Here is a 17,233-nt window from a genome sequence, read left to right as displayed (position 1 = left end):
ACCAGTCGTCTGGTTTCAGTATTGCTGCTTCGGGAATCTGGGATTCTCACCTCTGAGGAAAAGAAAACTGGGACCTGCTGCTCTTAGGCCTTGGAAATTGCCAGAAAGATTTGCGATTAGTTGCGTCCAAGTACCGATTTCTTTGACCAGCCACCTACAGCACACTAAGCCGGATAAAATCAAAATTACATGTGCGTGACATAATATGCCTCTTGTGACAAAACTTGGCACAAGTTTTGTCGCCTACAGCAACACTGAAGCCAGACAGACAAGCGATACGGCATATTTAATTGACGGAGCTCAGAACGACTGGGGACGCTTTCACTGAAGCTTGTTTTGCTGCAATACAAGCGTGTATTGCAGCGAAACAAGCTTCAGTGAAAGCGTCCCCAGTCGTTCTGGGCTCCGTCAATTAAATATGCCGTACCGCTTGTCTGGCTTCAGTATTGCTGCTTCAGAGCAATCTAGAAAATCTAGAATCCTCACCTTTGAACAAGAATGAACTGGCGCCTGCTGGCTTGTGGGCCGTGGAAACTGCAAGAGATTTGCGATTAGTTACGTCCAAGTAACAATTTTTTTGAGTAGCCAACTACAGCACACTCAAAATTATATGCACGGGACATAGATGCCTCATGTGACGAACTTCCTTCATCCTTGTTTTCTGTTAACTCTGCCCACCTTCACCACCCGCTTCCAATTTCTGTGCTACTTTTTAAATCTCGATTCCCTTAGTCCCAAAGGCCATGCCATGGCTTGTGCCAGTCACGGGTCTGTCAGCTCTGCAACCGGCGCCATTGTGGCAAAGACGCCAAAGCACCTGGCGCTTGATGTGCTCTTTTAATATTTTGAGCATGGCTCAAAACAGGTGGATGGGTGTCTGGTGATGGCCTATAGCTGAGCCGGTTGGTTATCCACGCTTACTGATTACCAGCTGAACGTTAGGAAAAGCAACGAAGTGTGTTTCTTTCTCTCTTCGTCGCTTTTCCCAACGTTCAGCTGGTAATCAGTAAGCATGGGTGTCTGGTATGCCCTTTGCTTATTTGCGGATCGTTCCGAATCAGAGGGTAGGCGCTTGTGCGACCTGGTCGCATGCTCGGTATTTTACAATAGTTGAAACCGAACTCTGCAGGAATCTTGAAACATAACAAACATAATGTGCACGCCAAAAGGCATAGCAAATGAAACACCCACCATCTATCTATTTTCGTTTCTTGTCCGCAAAGAAGCTGTCGTATATGTAGCCTCCCTTGCTTAAGCCGTTCCCCTCCCTAGTGAGGAGCGATCAACATCATCTTAGACCTTTTTGAGACAGAACCATATACTTGCTGAGAGGAAGTACACCCAAACAAACCTCAGGCATGTCATTTATAGTGCGTTTTAAATTGAGACGAATGATGTAAAATGAGACGTCAGTACTGACGCACCCCTTTTGCGAACCCAAAATTTTGAAGGCCTTGTACCCCTCGATAGGGGGACAAGGCACATGAATCCCGGCATGTGGATGAAATTTTTACCTTAACATCCCGACTCAATGCCCATCCCTGAATATTCGACCACCACACTTTTAGAGAAAAAATATTTTTTTTAGAAAACACCGAGTCATCTACCACCCCTACAAACGCCTGAACCAAGCCTACTCGTACCGTGGCTTGTTTGCTCAGTGCCGCCCCCGAGTTAATTCGGGCCGACAATGTTGTTTTTGTTTTTTTCAAATGGAACCCACATTCTTAGTTTTAGTTTGTCTTGTAGAAGCAGGTGGATACTTTTATAAAACTTCCCCTATGCGCTTCCAAGTCAACATTTTTGCAATAGCCAACCCTCGGGCTTTGATTTTGCGCTCCTTGATGAATGCTGAAACTCATATAGGCGGGCAATAGCTCGCCTTGAAAATACTTGCTTTTGGTGGCCGAGAACAAACTCGTGTTCCTGATTGGCAGCCACTTGCTGCCAAGAATTGCTGCACATATCCTAAAGATTAGTCTAACACAGATGCTTTGGCCGGACAGAGACACAAAAGCCTGAAACAAGGCCACCACAAAATTACATGTGCGTGACATAATATGCCTCTTGTGACAAAACTTGGCACATGTTTTGTCGCCTACAGCAACACTGAAGCCAGACAGACAAGCGATACGGCATATTTAATTGACGGAGCTCAGAACGACTGGGGACGCTTTCACTGAAGCTTGTTTTGCTGCAATACAAGCGTGTATTGCAGCAAAACAAGCTTCAGTGAAAGCGTCCCCAGTCGTTCTGGGCTCCGTCAATTAAATATGCCGTACCGCTTGTCTGGCTTCAGTATTGCTGCTTCAGAGCAATCTAGAAAATCTAGAATCCTCACCTTTGAACGAGAACGAACTGGCGCCGGCTGGCTTGTGGGCCGTGGAAACTGCGAGAGGTTTGCGATTAGTTACGTCCAAGTAACAATTTTTTCGGGTAGCCACCTACAGCACACTCAAAATTACATACACGGGACACAGATGCCTCATGCGACGGAACTCCCTTCGTCCTCGTTTTCTGTTAACTCTGCTCACCTTCACCACTCGCCTCCAATTTCTGCGCTACGTCTTTAACCTCGATTCCCTTATTCCCAAAGGCCATGCCATGGCTTGTGCCAGTCACGGGTCTGTCAGCTCTGCAACCGGCGCCATTGTGGCAAAGACACCAAAGCACCTGGCACTTGATGTGCTCTTTTAATATTTTGAGCATGGCTCAAAACAGGTGTATGGGCGTCTGGTATGCACTTTGCTTATTTGCTGATCGTTTCGAATCAGGGGGTAGGCGCTTCTGCGATCTGAGCGCATGCTCGTTTTACAATAGTTGAAATTGAACTCTGAAGGAATCTTCAATCATAACAAACAGAATGTGCATGCCAAAAGGCATAGCAAATGAAACATCCACCGTCTATCTATTTTCGGTTCTTGTCCGCAAGAAGCTGTCGTATATGTAGCCTTCCTTGCTTAAGCCACTTATCCCTAATGTCCCGGTTGGGTCTCGTCCTGATGAATTGTCGGTGCAGACCTGAGGTGCAGTCAACATCAGATTAGACCTTTTGAGACAGAACCATATACTTGCTGGAAGGAAGTACACCCAAACGAATTTTAGACATGTCATTTATAGTGAGTTTTAATATGAGAGGCCTGATGTAAAATAAGACGTCAATACTGACACACCAATTTTGCGAACCTAAAATTTTGAAGGCCTTGTCCCCCTCGCTAGGGGGACAAGGCACATGAATCCCGGCATGTTGATGAAATTTTTACCTTAACATCCCGACTCAATGCCCATCCCCGAATATTCGACCACCACACTTTTCGAAAAAGATAACTTTTTAGAAAACACAGAGTCATCGACCACCCCTACAAAAGCCTGAACCAAGCCTACTAGTAACGTGGCTTGTTTGCTTCGTGCCGCCCCCAAGTTAATTCGGGCTGACAATGTTTTTTTTTTCAAATGGAACCCACATTCTTAGTTTCGGTTTCTCTTGTAGAGGCAGGCGGATACTTTTGTAAAGCTTCCTCCCTATGCGCTTCCGAGTCAACATTTTTGCAATGGCCAACCCCCGGGCTTTGATTTTTGCGCTCCTTGACAAATGCTGAAACTCATATAGCAGTGATGTGATTGGCCTAAGCCGTTTGAGCACCTTTCGGAGCAGCCAAAACAGTGTTTTGGAGCAGCAAAAGTAGCTTTTAAAGCAGATATTGTAATAAAAATAAAAATATTTGTTTTAAATGCTGGACACGCGAAGGGAATCTTGCTCGCCGAAATAAACCAATTATGGTCAAGTTTGGCCACCTGGGAGTCTTTCAAGATGTAACTGAAATGCCAATGACATGACACATTTTTTTTTGGCTTTCGAAACATTCTGCAAAGCTGGAGCAAGCTTTGCTTTAGCTTAGGGTAGTGTTGATTGTCCAATTTTAATGTCTCCAAAGAGACATTGCGACATCCCACAAGTGTACAGTGCTGTAGGCATTGGCAAGCAATTCCGAAAAACCGCTTGCCACCGTTTTACTGATTGCCGACGTGCCAGATTTTCGTCAAAAGTAATTAAATGTAAAACACTGAATTGCAAGCGTCCCGGCTGGTGCCTCTGTCGTGCAATTATGTTCGCATCGTTGGTTCGCATGCACGTGAGGGCAACTCCGGCAGGCTTGCAGCTGCACGTGCTTTGTCGCGCGAGCAAAACGGCTGTTTAATCGAAACCGAAAGCATGCCTCACCGCTCCGTCCCAACTGGTTGCCAAAAATCTATGCAAAATGTAACTGCCCAGCATGCGACAAAAAAGAGTCCAGCGCCGCGTGCTTGCAAGGCCGGCAGGCGAGGTACGAGCTAAACACAGAAAAAAAGAAACTGAGCGCACTGATGCAAGACATCACGAGCCAGGGTCGCTTTGTGCAACGACTGAACTCGAGACAAACAAGCGTTCTCTGCGGGTTCAGCGTGCGGACATTCCCTTCTTTGCTTTAGCTCACTTCAACTTTTCTTCACAAGACATTTTTCACGTACCGGGGTCCCTCTCGAAAGAAAGCCCACCAAGAGAAACCTAGGTAATCAATACTTCGACACGGAAACAGACCCAGGTGGAAAGGCTCGTTCTGTTTCACCTTAGTCAAATAGTGTAGCTCATTTTGCTAAAACAATGCATATTTGCTAAAAAATGTATAATATATATTTTGCCCCATTTAGCAGAGTTTACTGCCAAGGGTACCTGCACACCAGGATAAGTTAGACTTAGTCAGTTTTTTTTTTCTTTGGATGAGCGACAACAGAATCCTAAACGGGTGATGAAACAAAATATAGGCCTACCAAGCCAGGCTAGTTTGCCTTGATGCAAGCACAGTGCCTCGGCCGACAAATGAGGTTCTATTCTTGGTCACCTGCCATATTTGGTGGGAATAGTAAAGTAAATGAAAATAAGGCTATCTCTCTTGCAGCCCACAGCTGCAAACGAAATTCATATACCTCGATAAACGACTTAAAAATAAAATTGGGTGGTGGCCAAGCGGTTTATGGTGTCAAATTTCAAATTTACAGACTGTGTTGTTCTGGTTGAGTCCTCCTGGTGTATATTTTTATCCTTATTAATTATACTTAAATTGTTTGTTTGTTTTATTTTTGAGGCACTAGCACATAATTTATACGCTAATTCAGCTTTAGAAGCGTTTTAAGAATACTCCACGGCTTCCTAGTGCTTGTAATAAATTCTCAATAAGAGCGGCTTTCAATTTTTTTCTTGCTCTCGCTGCTGCTTGCTTCCTCACCCTTAAAATGCTGACAACTCGACACAAAAGTAATAAAAAAATGTGCTTCAAATGTGATGAAGATGAGCATTTCCAAGTTGTACCCCTGCTTCATGCCCTGACCATGCCACCATACCACAGCTGAATGCAGCGACGAATGGTCCCAGGTGCTGTGACCCGACCGTATATAGCCTTACGGTGTGGCGCGACTCATGCAGCCCCTATGCTTGATGATGGAGCCAGTGTGCGAGGTGCGACCTGCTAGAGCTTTGCAAGCCACAGCTTTACAGCCTGCAAAGGGTGTGAAGATGCCCCTCCCTTTGCAGAGCTTGCAATAGCTTAGCAAGAAGCTATTGCAAGCACTAGGGAGCCACAGTGTGTGAATAAAAGCACTTCTGAATGTGAATTAGTGTGTAAATTATGTGTCTATACGTTAAAACTTAAAAAAAAGTATTATTTATAAATATAAATATATATATATATATATATACTGTATACTAAAAAAAAAAGGCAAAAAGAAAAGAAACGTCTCTAGGTGGGTTTGAACCCAGAGCTCCACTGCCCTTGATTTCAGTTCCCTAAAACCCGCTTCAGATGGGGCAACTTTTCTAGCCATTTTGAGATTGCTGGCGGGTAGTTCCCTAGATTTTCCCAGATCAGCACGAATTTCTGAGATCAGGTTCAGCTTAAAACAGACACGCAACTCGAACAAACTGGAAAAGTTTGAAGCAACAGCAGCCAACCAGGGACGCAATATTTTTACGTGACACCCCTGTGGTGGTGAGGATGACAGCTGAAGACTTGGTCCTGGTTTCAAATGGATCGTTTTTGGAAATAAACTTTTTCAGAAACATGAGTGAGTATTAATGCCAGTCAAAGATATAAAAACGCGCTTTTAGCACGTAGTTGTGTGTCTATATCAGGGGTGGCCAAACCGCGGCTCGCGAGCTGCATGCGGCTCTTTGCTGGTCTAAGTGCGGCTCGCGGATCCCTCGTAAGGAGACCCCCCCCCACCCTCCCCCTCGCCACTTTCCGCGTTTCCTCAGGAAAAAAAGAAAAGAAGAAAGGATTTCAGAATAAAGCACACTGCAGCTTACAGTTTGACAGCCTTGTACTCCCATACAAACAGTAAGACTCTGAACAAATGTTGTTTGCCCCCCCCCGCGGCTCTTAGAAGTTCCATGGCTTTGTTTGCGGCTCTCAGGCCAGGCTAGCCTGGCCACCCCTGGTCTATAGAGTGCAAGAAAAATCAAATTTCATGATGATGATGGCAAGTCGTAGCAATTTGGTTGCAGCGTCTGAACGCAGGCGGCCTGTGTTGCTGGTGTTGCAACGTTGAGTTGCTGGGGGAAATTGCCCCGTCTGAAGTGGGCCTTAGGCTTGCTTCCACCGTTCACGCTTAGCGAGCAAGCCCGCTTCAACCGTTCACACCTCAAGGCAAGCTGGACAGCTACAAGCCGCCTAAATGTCTACCGCCGCATCCCCGGCCAGGCCGTGACGCGACATAACTTATTAAAAGTCTTGCTGTCAGTGCCACGACCGGCCAGAGTGAAGTCGAGAAAGAATCATCTAAATCAATTCGTAGCTTTCTTGGAACGACCCCCCTCAAGGGAGAGTCGTCCCTCCACCTTTTGTCGACTGTTGGACTGACGCGAAGAAACTAGCCGTCTTGGCCCAGCAGTTACAAATCATAGTGCTCATTAACTCGCCTGCCAGCGTTCCAGGTGCCAACCGCAATTTCCGCCAGTTTACCCGACACCCGCTGACAATCTCGTCTGCCGGTGTTCCCGGTGTCAACTGCCATTTCCGCAATCTTTCCAACACCCGCTGTCAAAAACCCATCTGCACTCCAGGCCTCGACAAGTGCTTACTTGCCTACCGCATCACCCCAAGCCTAAATCCTAAATCTGCAATGAGTCCTGGCTGTTTCCCCTCCTGCCACTCGTTATCCTGCCTTCCAGCGAACATGCCGTGACTCTCCTCTGCCTCTGGAGACGACTTTCTTACATCTTAACCGCGCTCCCCGACTCCTGCCAACCACTATTCTAGGGTACCCGAGAAAGCGTGTATTCAACCTCGTTCTTCGAGCCCCTTAGGTACTCGATTCGAGGAGACACCTGCTGAGCTCTACCGTGAGACAAGTCGCCAAAATTCCAACATATTTGTCTCAACGGGCATCGTTAGCGTTAGTGAACAACCCGCTCAACGAATCCGTGAGACTCCCTGGGGACGACTAGAAGCAGAGGCATGCCAAACGAGCCCCACGTTGGATGTGCCATTTTAATGCTGGTTTCTTTATGGAGTTCGCTTAGCTACTAATAATCACCGCCCAATCGGTATGCGCTCCGCCCGTCACCCAGGGAGTGACATACAGCACCGAGCAGACAGCGAATAAGTTTACTACCTCACGGTTGCCCGTCGTTCAGAGCCAGCAGTCCAGGCACGCCGACCCTTGTTGTCGTCCGTCGATCAGAGCTCACAGTCGGAGTCAGTGTCCAGGCCTGCGGATCGTCCTTCCCATGCCAGCGCTGCGTAGGCTGGCTGTCCCGGGCTATCACTGCCCGAGTCTCGCTGCGGAACCACCCCGGGATCGTCGTGGCCTAGGCTAGATGGCCAGGACTCGCCGTTTCTACCGGTCCGGTTTGAACCTCGCTGGTGGACCGCTCCAAGCCAGGCAGCCCGGCTCCGATGTTCCTGCCCAGCTCCAGCCTCGCTCAGCACGCACTGTCTCGCGCCAGCTCGTGACTTCTTTCTCCGCCGACCGCCTGTCACATGCCCTCTGCGTCGTCTTTCACCCTTGGCTCCCACAAAGTTAAGGAAAGGGAATGTACCATTATGCTCAGTGAAGTACGGTGAGAAGACCCGGGTCTCGAGCAGGAATGCCGTTATCCTTGGTGTGACCCTACGAGACTCTCTTGCTGCTTTTGCTGGGGTTTATCTAACTGAAGTACCTGTCTGAAAAGTAGAAGAAAGATATGTGCATAACACTCATTATTCACAAGAAAATTTGTCAACATCCAAAATGACCCATGGAGAAAATTATGTGAGGAATTTGTTGGCCACGTTGGCAGAGTCACCTCTCGTGGCCAATGTTTCATTGCAACTTTAATTGTAGTAAACAGTCAAAGGGTATATTACAAGGTGCAATTTGGTTTTGAGCGAACCTACAACGCACAAAACAGCACTCTAACACAGTATGTAGAGGCACCTCTAAACAAATTCCAGGGTTTCATGGAGCCTCCTTCGGATAACTGATGTTGAACATAAAATGTGTGCACCAAGGAGTGAGCAAACAGTGACTTCCAATTAGTCTCAAGCACCAGCGACATGTCGACAAGGAGTGCAATGTGTAGAATGTCGTCTAGGGGTGTGCAGCCAAGATGAAAAGGCGAGATATAACGATATCAGAATAAGATCACACCAAAAAGGTTCCGTTACAATCTAGGCACAGTAATGAGTCAACCGACGTACAGCCGCGATTCACTTTGTGTTGAGGTGAAACATGGCCAACAAAATATAAAAAACGCGTTTTTTTTTTTTTTTTTGTACATCATTTGCTCTGCGCCGTTGATATAAGGACAGTTGGGCGGCGTCACAAAGTCACTCGCTAGCGCTTTTTCAAATTCGTTCATCGGCACTCATGGTATACCCGGGAGGAGAAAAGTACTTGTTCAGAGCCGAGCCGCCGAGCGTCGTTTGCGACTTTCCTAAAGAGAAGCTCCGGTACGCTTCGGCGACTCGTCAGCTTCAAACGACGCCTCTTCGAACGAGCCTGACGCGCCCGCGAAGACAATGCGCCGAACGGGCGCGGCAGAAAGCACGCCGGAAGTAAGGGGGCTGGAGTCTGAGTATCCGAAAGAGACGCGGCGCTGGTTTCTACGTCTATTTCGCACATCAAATAACAAACTGGCAAAGCTAGCCGAGTGTGACCAGTGACTGACGTTACATTGGAGCACACGCAGTCGAAATGACGCCTGCAACAGAGCACAGCTAGGTGCTTTCAACAGGGGACACAGGCGTTCAAAGAGGCCTCGATTTAAAAACTTCACGTCTCCTTTGTGTCCTTCGGTGTTTGCTTTGATCCGCGTACGCCAAAGCACTCAATGCTGCAAGTAATAGAGTCGTGTATACGTACCTTTCGAAGCAATTCAAAGTGTGTAGGTTTCGCTCGATGCCCACGAGTACAGAGTGCGACGAACGCCAATCACGACGGCTGGCCAGGCTGGCCGGGTCGCGCAACACACAGCAGTGGTGGTGACAGTGGCGCAACCGACGCCCGCCCGCTGCGCACTGCGCATGCTCAGCATGCTCGTTGCTCGTCTTGGCCTCTTGGCGGCTCGCCAGCACGCCGGCATCGCGCCCGGCCAGCCGGGCTCGCTCCCTTCGAAGTTCGAACAATTCAAAGTCCAAACTGCTTGCGCGCGCGCGCGCGCGCGCGCGTGTGCGTGTGTTGGCGGTGGAAACTGTCTTCTCGAGAAACTGTAACGTATCGTTTGATGGCGCAAGTGCACGTATTTTTCACGTCATTTTTTGGACAGTGTGTGAATCTCGCGAAACAGGCGACAAAAAGTGGTGTGTGAAATGTGCTCGCATGTCGTCGTGGATTTTGTGTACCACGTAGGATTACCCAGAAAGGTGGGTCAATATCGATAAATGTGCGCGTAAGAAGCAACTACATGCACGTGACCTGTCAAACCTATTCACCCTCATTATTTTATCGTGCGAACCGACATTGTCACGTATCGCGTTCGATTTCGGTCCCAACACCGGTAACTAGTATATCGTGTCATGATGTATTTCTCACCGTCGGTAACTTCGTATTGATATCGTATTCGATGTGGTGGTCGTGTCCCAACACCGATAGTCTCTTGTTGTATTGCGATGGTCTGTTGCAACATCGAATTGTGTCCCGGTACGTTGGGTTTATCGTTTGGCGATCAACATTTGTTGCATTACAACTGCAATAAACATTTGTTGGAAAACGATCACTCCAATGAGCACGTCGTTATTGGGCTTTCTCATTAAAAGGTAGGTCGCGGCGGGTGTTCCGGCTAGTTATTCTGAATGGTTTGGTGGTTGTCTAGTTTCAAGCGCGCGAGGCTGTGTGTACTGTGTGCCGTACTAACAGCTGTACATACTTGCACTGTCGATCAATGTTAATGTGTTCGCAACGCAGAACGTTTATGTTATGTGTGTATCCACGCCCAATATATTTTTCGCGTATTGCCGTGTGGATATGCCAACGTAATGCATGTTGGTAACTTGGTACCCGCGTTCTGAGATATATGCACGCGATATCATATTGTATTCTCCTTTGGTCCCATGATCGACGACCAATATTTCTATATCGTGTGGCCGTACAGTATGTTCATGTCGGTCACCAATATGCACGCGATGTCGTATTCTATTCCAATAACCGTGTAGTATATCGGGGTATTGTGCTCCGATATCGTGTTGTATACCAATAACCGCAAGTTATATCGCGATATTGTGCTCCAATATCCCGTTGTATACCAATAACCGCATACTATATCGAGATATTGTGCTCGGATATGAATTCCCATCGTGCGTATTGGGTTAATCGGATAACAATAAGTTTTTATTGGTTTCCATCATCTTCATTGGAATACAATATTTCCAATAAGCCGAGTTCATATTGGCCTTTTTCAATAGGGACGGCTGTCATTTTGGCGGCAGATGTGTGCTGCAGTAAATGTCCTCCAGGTATGTCCAAAGCCGAATACCACAAAGCGTTGAGTAGTGCTTATTTGACAAGATTCGGCTTGTTGGGTGCAAGTAGAGTGTCAGCTATGTCACCGCGCTCTGCGAGTGTAATTGCCGCTAATTGTCTTTACACGGAAAGCTATTTTATATGCGTAATTTTTTTTTTGAATTCTTGATTGATTCAAGCATAAAAGTTTGTTCAGCTGTCCTGTTCTTACGTGTAGAAATATCGGTGTGAACTTAGATGGCGAGATTATAATTCTTAAAACTTCTTAAAGCTAGATGAAAGGTTAAGGGACGCCATGATGTTGCAAGATTAGAGCTAAGCAATTGATAAAATAACCTTCGTACTATTCGAATATTTTTTTTTTAAATCACTATAAATATCTGAATCTAGATCGATCGAGCTTTGAGTAAGGACAAGTCGGACGAACCAAACAATAGTAAGCGCCTGGGCCGTCTTGCTAGAAACAGCGTCTCAGCCGAGACGGGGGAAGAGAAAGCACTGTCAAAGCCAGCGTACGAGCTGAACGGGACTCAAACCTCGACTGAAGACGCTCGCGCGTTCCAGCCTTTACAGTGCTTTCTTTCACCCAGTCTGAGCTGAGACACTGATTTCAGCAAGCTGGCCCCGGTGTCTTACCTGAGCATCTATTTATTTTAGAAGGCAGTACAAAGTTTTTTATATACTAAATAATGAAAAATGATTCACTGGAAAAGGAACTTTATCATATAAAAACGCCGGTAGGCTTTTCCGAAATTTTATACTTAAAGAGCAACTGAACAGATTAATCGAATAGTTAATTAAAGGGCACCGATTACTAATGAAGCTATGTTTTATTTTGATATTCATTATTGACAGGCGTAAGAGAACTGAGAGCCTCTGAAACCCTTCACCTGAACCCAACCCCCGCTTCTGTCTCCTTCAGAATCCTGTGGTCATGCCCCTGTGTGGTATTCCCTTCCTCGCCCAGCCCTCTGCCCTGTCCACTACCGAGCCTGCCGCCGACCCTGCCACCGAGTCTGCCCAGGCCCCCGTGGTTGCACAATGTTTTAAATATATTTATTCGATCTAAATAAATTATGAACTGTCAAACGTTATGAACAATTTATTTGCATGATTTAATGATTTATAATGTGCCCAAATATGGTCAAATTGCCGCATTTATCAGATTTTAGTATAAGAAAGAAAACGGTGCTTCAGGAAAAAGGGAAAGATACTTGCTTGGTTCTCTACACTGTTTTTGTGACACTGGTTAGAACACTGGCTGAAAAATAGCATCTAATATTGTCATAGACAATGGATGCAAAAATTTGCCAGTGTATTAAACTGGATGCCAATATTGGAATAGCCGATATTTAAGCCAATGTTGGAAGAGCCAGTATGTAAGGCGCTGGATGCCAACGTTGGTTCAGCCAACGGTGAAACTTCTATGCCAATATAGGATAAAAAAGCGGAAACCACGTTGGTCCAATGTGGGCTACAACGTTGGCAAACCAGTGGTCCAACATTGGCATCAATGTCGGACCACCATTGGATCGGGTAGCGTTTTGGAAGATGCCAACTTCAGACCAATATAGGAACCATTTTTTGCCAACATTGGGCCAACGGGTGTGCTGCCTGGGATATGGCTCCACCACGCTGGTATCGCCTTTTCGCAGGTATAGGATGTCCCATATTATGTTATGCATGTATGGTTCCGTCCGCCTATATGGTTCCGCCGTAATCCACTTCGCTGGTATAGGATGTCCCATAATACGACACGCTTGTATGGGTCCCCCTACCTGTATCGTTCCGCCGTAATTCACTATACTGGAGCCGCCTTTTCGCTTGTAAAGAATGTCCCATATTACGGTTACGCTTGTATGAGCCTTTTCCGACATCTTTCCATCGTCGATATTTTCCAACAGGGTTATGCCGTTTACATGACCGCATATTGAATGTGGCAACTGGATTCAATACGGCTAAGTCGCTTTCATGTAGACGCGGCTTATGTTCTTTTTCGACATGTATGGTGTATGTAACGATACCGGTGGTAAATGATGGACGTTTTTGTTGGAAGATGGCGGTCGTCTTTCTGCATGTATGGTTTGGTTATACCGGTGGTCTTGTGGTATAAGCGTTTTCGTTGGAAAGACGGCGGTCGCCTACGTCATCGGACGCAAAATCATACCAGCCATACCGAATCATATCGGCGAGCAAACCGGCTGCCAGTATAGACAGACCCGGAGTCAGAGCGGTGCCGGTATCTCCAGTTATAGAGAACGCCAAACCAAACTAGCTGCATGTATAATAACAAGAAATTTTTTAGTGTCATACCAGAACTGTAAAAGCAGCAGGTTTGTTTCTTGTACGTTTTTCCAATAGGGAACTAACAAAACTAATAGTTCAGGCGCCGCAGTACTGCCAGATTGTTCCTGCATCATTGTGTGAATCGTTCAGAACGTCCGGTTATTGCTTAGAATAACGTGCGACTTGATTTGATTTACACACCGAATATGACTCAGTACTCAGATGTTTCGTGATATCTCTCATTGTATGTGGTATGTTCGGGCAGTCTAATTATCTCCGTTGAGTGCGCTTCTCTCACCACACACTGGTGCACTGCCGAAAAGCTACACCCATGGAGTAGGCACTGCAATTCTGCATATGTCGCTTTGCCGCAGCTCAGCCGTGTCTTAAAGGGGTACTAAAGTGCTTTTTGAGATCCTCGTTTGATTGTTATAACTCAATTTACAAGCACTAACCATCCTAAAAAAATTACATTCATCTGCGGTCGACTTCCATAATAAAAAAATTAATAAAAATTCTTGACACTTAGCGCCAGCGTCAGCGCGCTGGCACTACCGAACCTTCGTAAATACGGTCAAACAACGGATGGTGCGTGTCTGCTACTCGCGAGCGATGGGGTCTACCGTGGACAAGCTGCCGAACAGTCGCATGCTGGTCGGCCAAGCTGCCGACCAGCAACATGGTTTTGTAGAAGTCAAATATTGTTTGGAATTTTTGTGCGACGCTTGATGTCCCTAACATTTAGGTTCATCAAAATTGAGTGCTGAAAAAATATTGATTCAAGGCTTTTACAGTACCTCTTTCCTCATTCCATTTCATTGAATGGCAGTGACAGCACCATAGGAATTGAACAAAGAGTGAAATCTGCCACCTTGTTGACAAACTTACCTGCTGAAGGTGGCCACGAGATTCCGTGGTCACCACTTGGTCACTTGAATACGCCGTTAACTATTGTATCTAGTTGTACTGCGGCAGCAATGTTGTAGCTGTGATGCTCGTCGGGCCAGGTCTCTTTCAGATGTGCATATTCCCGTGGGAGAGTAGCCCATCGCCATGGCAGCTGTTATGACATCAGTATAAATACATTAGCCAAAAAATTTAACAGTCAGACAAGCTAGTCTACATGCCACACAATTCTACACAAGGAGACAAAAAAAATGAAAGCAAGGCAACATTGTCTTTACAGGCCTGTGCATCTCAACTCTCTTCGCTAGCCCTGCGTTGACCAAGACGGGATGTGTGCATACTTGCAAGTTCAGACGAAATGGGACAATCTACCTACGCCGTCTCTATAGTTTGCATTGCAAAGGCAAACCATGTTTTTATGTCGGCAGTGACAAGGAGACTACTCGAATAATCTGAGGTTTTTTTCCTTTTTTAGAACATAACAATTCTGTAAAGTAACCCACGTTACAGCCTGTACCAAGTCTAAGTGAGGTGACTTAAATTCTGGTTGCTCTCCTGAATGTCTATAATAAAGCACTATACACCTAGCTGTGCTAGAGCATTTCTTTGACAAAGGCTACCCAGCAGCAAAAAGCGAGTAAGGCACAGAACTTCCTTCAGTTTTCTAAGACCGGAGAATGGACCTCTCACAGGGATGAATGTGCACGAAAAACACCATTTAGAAATGTATAACAATGAGTGCGGGCAAGAAGTAGCCAATACGACAGATGTATAATTTATGACGCCACCTGAGCGTATGTACAGTCAGCACAGAATGAAACCCGAACGCCGCATCACGTGGCCATCGACACAGGCTGCTCCACCTGGAGGGCCCCTGAGAACTAATGAAAATGCACTGGGGTGCCAGGGTGCGTGCCCTACTAAACTGCGCTCGACCACCGGCGAAACGCGGAAGTTCCAGATAAGCCGCGTGAGGGTCGAGCACATCTTAGTAGGACCTGCACCCTCACTCCAAGGCACATTTTCATTAGTTCCCAGGGGCCCTCCAGTGGAGCAGCCTGTGACGATGGCCACGCGTTCCGGCGTTCGGGTTTCATTCTGTGCTGACCGCTGACTGTACAATGTCTAGACATGCGAATTTGCTGTCCAGGCAAACGTGTTCCCCGCTGCTTTATTCTGAGCGACGAGTGCTACTCAATAACGTTACTGCAGCGTGGTGGTTTGAGACGGTGCTGTGTCATTAGCTATTTTCAGACGGAAACATAGCAACAGACGGAAAAACTACTGTCGCAACTTCTACATTCATTTAGCCCAACTAGCTGACTAGATAAAATCATAACTAGGGATATCGGAAACCTGCTGAGATTGCAGGAGTTAAGGTTTGAATTTGGGAAGTTTGCAAATTTCAAACCCTGCTGTGTTTTGAATTTGAAAAGTTTGATAATGTCAAGTTTCTGAAAGTTCGTTTGAAGATTTCAACTCTCTTTACAGACTGATTATGAAAAGTTTGAAAATTTTTAATTTCTTTGCTATTCATGTTCGAAGAATTCAAATTTAGGTTTTTGAATCTCAAGGTATAAGATCAAATACCACAATTTAAAATAAAGTTTTTAAGGGCTCACCTGGAAAAAACGTGAAAGTGCTACAAAGTTGACTAAAAACGCAGCACATTTTATTTTGTGCCATAAATACTTTCTTCTCGGTACCGGGTTCTTAGGGTACTTTTCGTTATTTATCATGATTTATAAAACAAGCCTTAAGTTGGTTCGACGGTTCAGCGACAAGACTTGAGGCGGTCTGGTGTGCATCAGTAATTGCTACCTCTTTGCAAACTGGAAGCAATGCGATTGAATACCCCTAAATGAGATGCTGGCATGAGACAACGAAATATGCAAGATGATGTGTGCAGACAATGTCGCCAAAGCAAGACATCTTGCTTCACGAAAGTTTGTAGTTGCTCTGGGCGTTTATTTCCAGTGGGATGGCCCGTGGGGCAGAGAGAACACCGCACGCAGGTACAGCACCCGACAGAGCTCAAGGCCAAGGAGCATGCAACCAGACAAGCTCGCAGGTCCCCCGCCCCCCAAGATGCAGCTGATCAGGTAATGACCGGTCGTGCATCAGGCTCACTACGCTGCCGGTTTCTTCAGCACCTCAGTGGCTCCAAGGCAAGGCACTGGCCTGCAAACCCCAGGTGGCGGGTCCTAATCCCGGCCCAGGTGCCCGCAATTTGACAAAGGCTTATTGCCAAGAAGGTCGTGCAATCAAGCTTTCTGTTGCACGTCAAATGATCCCCAGGTGGTCCAAATTAATCCTCAGTCGTCTGCTGAGGTGTTCTGAATGCCCGTCGTCTGCTTGGCTCGTGAAACTCCCCAGATTTGATTTTGCATAGCTGGTTTTTCGCGCTTTCCTTCTTAGAAAAATAATAAAACAAGTGGAGATATTAGTCGCTTTTAAAATGCAACTGAATGCTGATGATAATGGATCAAGTGCTTATTCAGTGTTGCCTCTCACGAATCGGTGTCGCTTTCAGTGCGCGCCTTTCCCCAACCAGCCACTAACACGAGGAGATCAGGCAACCTGCGTTAAAAAACAGCCAGGGTTATGAACAACCATGGATCAAGAAAGAATAAAACAATTAAAACAGGGTCAACACAACCACATCTTTCAACTAGCAACAGACGAGTAAACTTTCCACAGCGAGCAGCCGACTATACCCAGGAGGGAAAGGGGCCTGAAGGTTACTTTAGGGCAACCTACGCACTCTTACATGGTACGAATTTCAGGTACGAGGCCAGCCGCCACCACAAGCGAGTCGTTGGAAGCACCACCACTTCTTTGTGTTAATAATGTTTAAGACCTTATACGATTTTGTTAAAGTTTCTTCACACTTCGTCAAATTTACGTTCAGAAGTTTGAAATTCGTCAAACTTCTGTATGTTTCACCTTGAAAAATTTTTCCCCTTGAACTGGAAACCTCAAATATTATTTTTCGGTTTCACTCCAGAATGTAAAAAATTATGATGTTTTGGTGTGATTCTGGTTTACACACAAATCACTTTTTTTT

The sequence above is a fragment of the Ixodes scapularis genome, unplaced genomic scaffold (assembly GCF_016920785.2).
Source record: "Ixodes scapularis isolate PalLabHiFi unplaced genomic scaffold, ASM1692078v2 PGA_scaffold6__148_contigs__length_123643588, whole genome shotgun sequence".
Lineage (NCBI taxonomy): Eukaryota > Metazoa > Arthropoda > Arachnida > Ixodida > Ixodidae > Ixodes > Ixodes scapularis.
Note: the sequence above shows the minus strand (reverse complement) of the source record.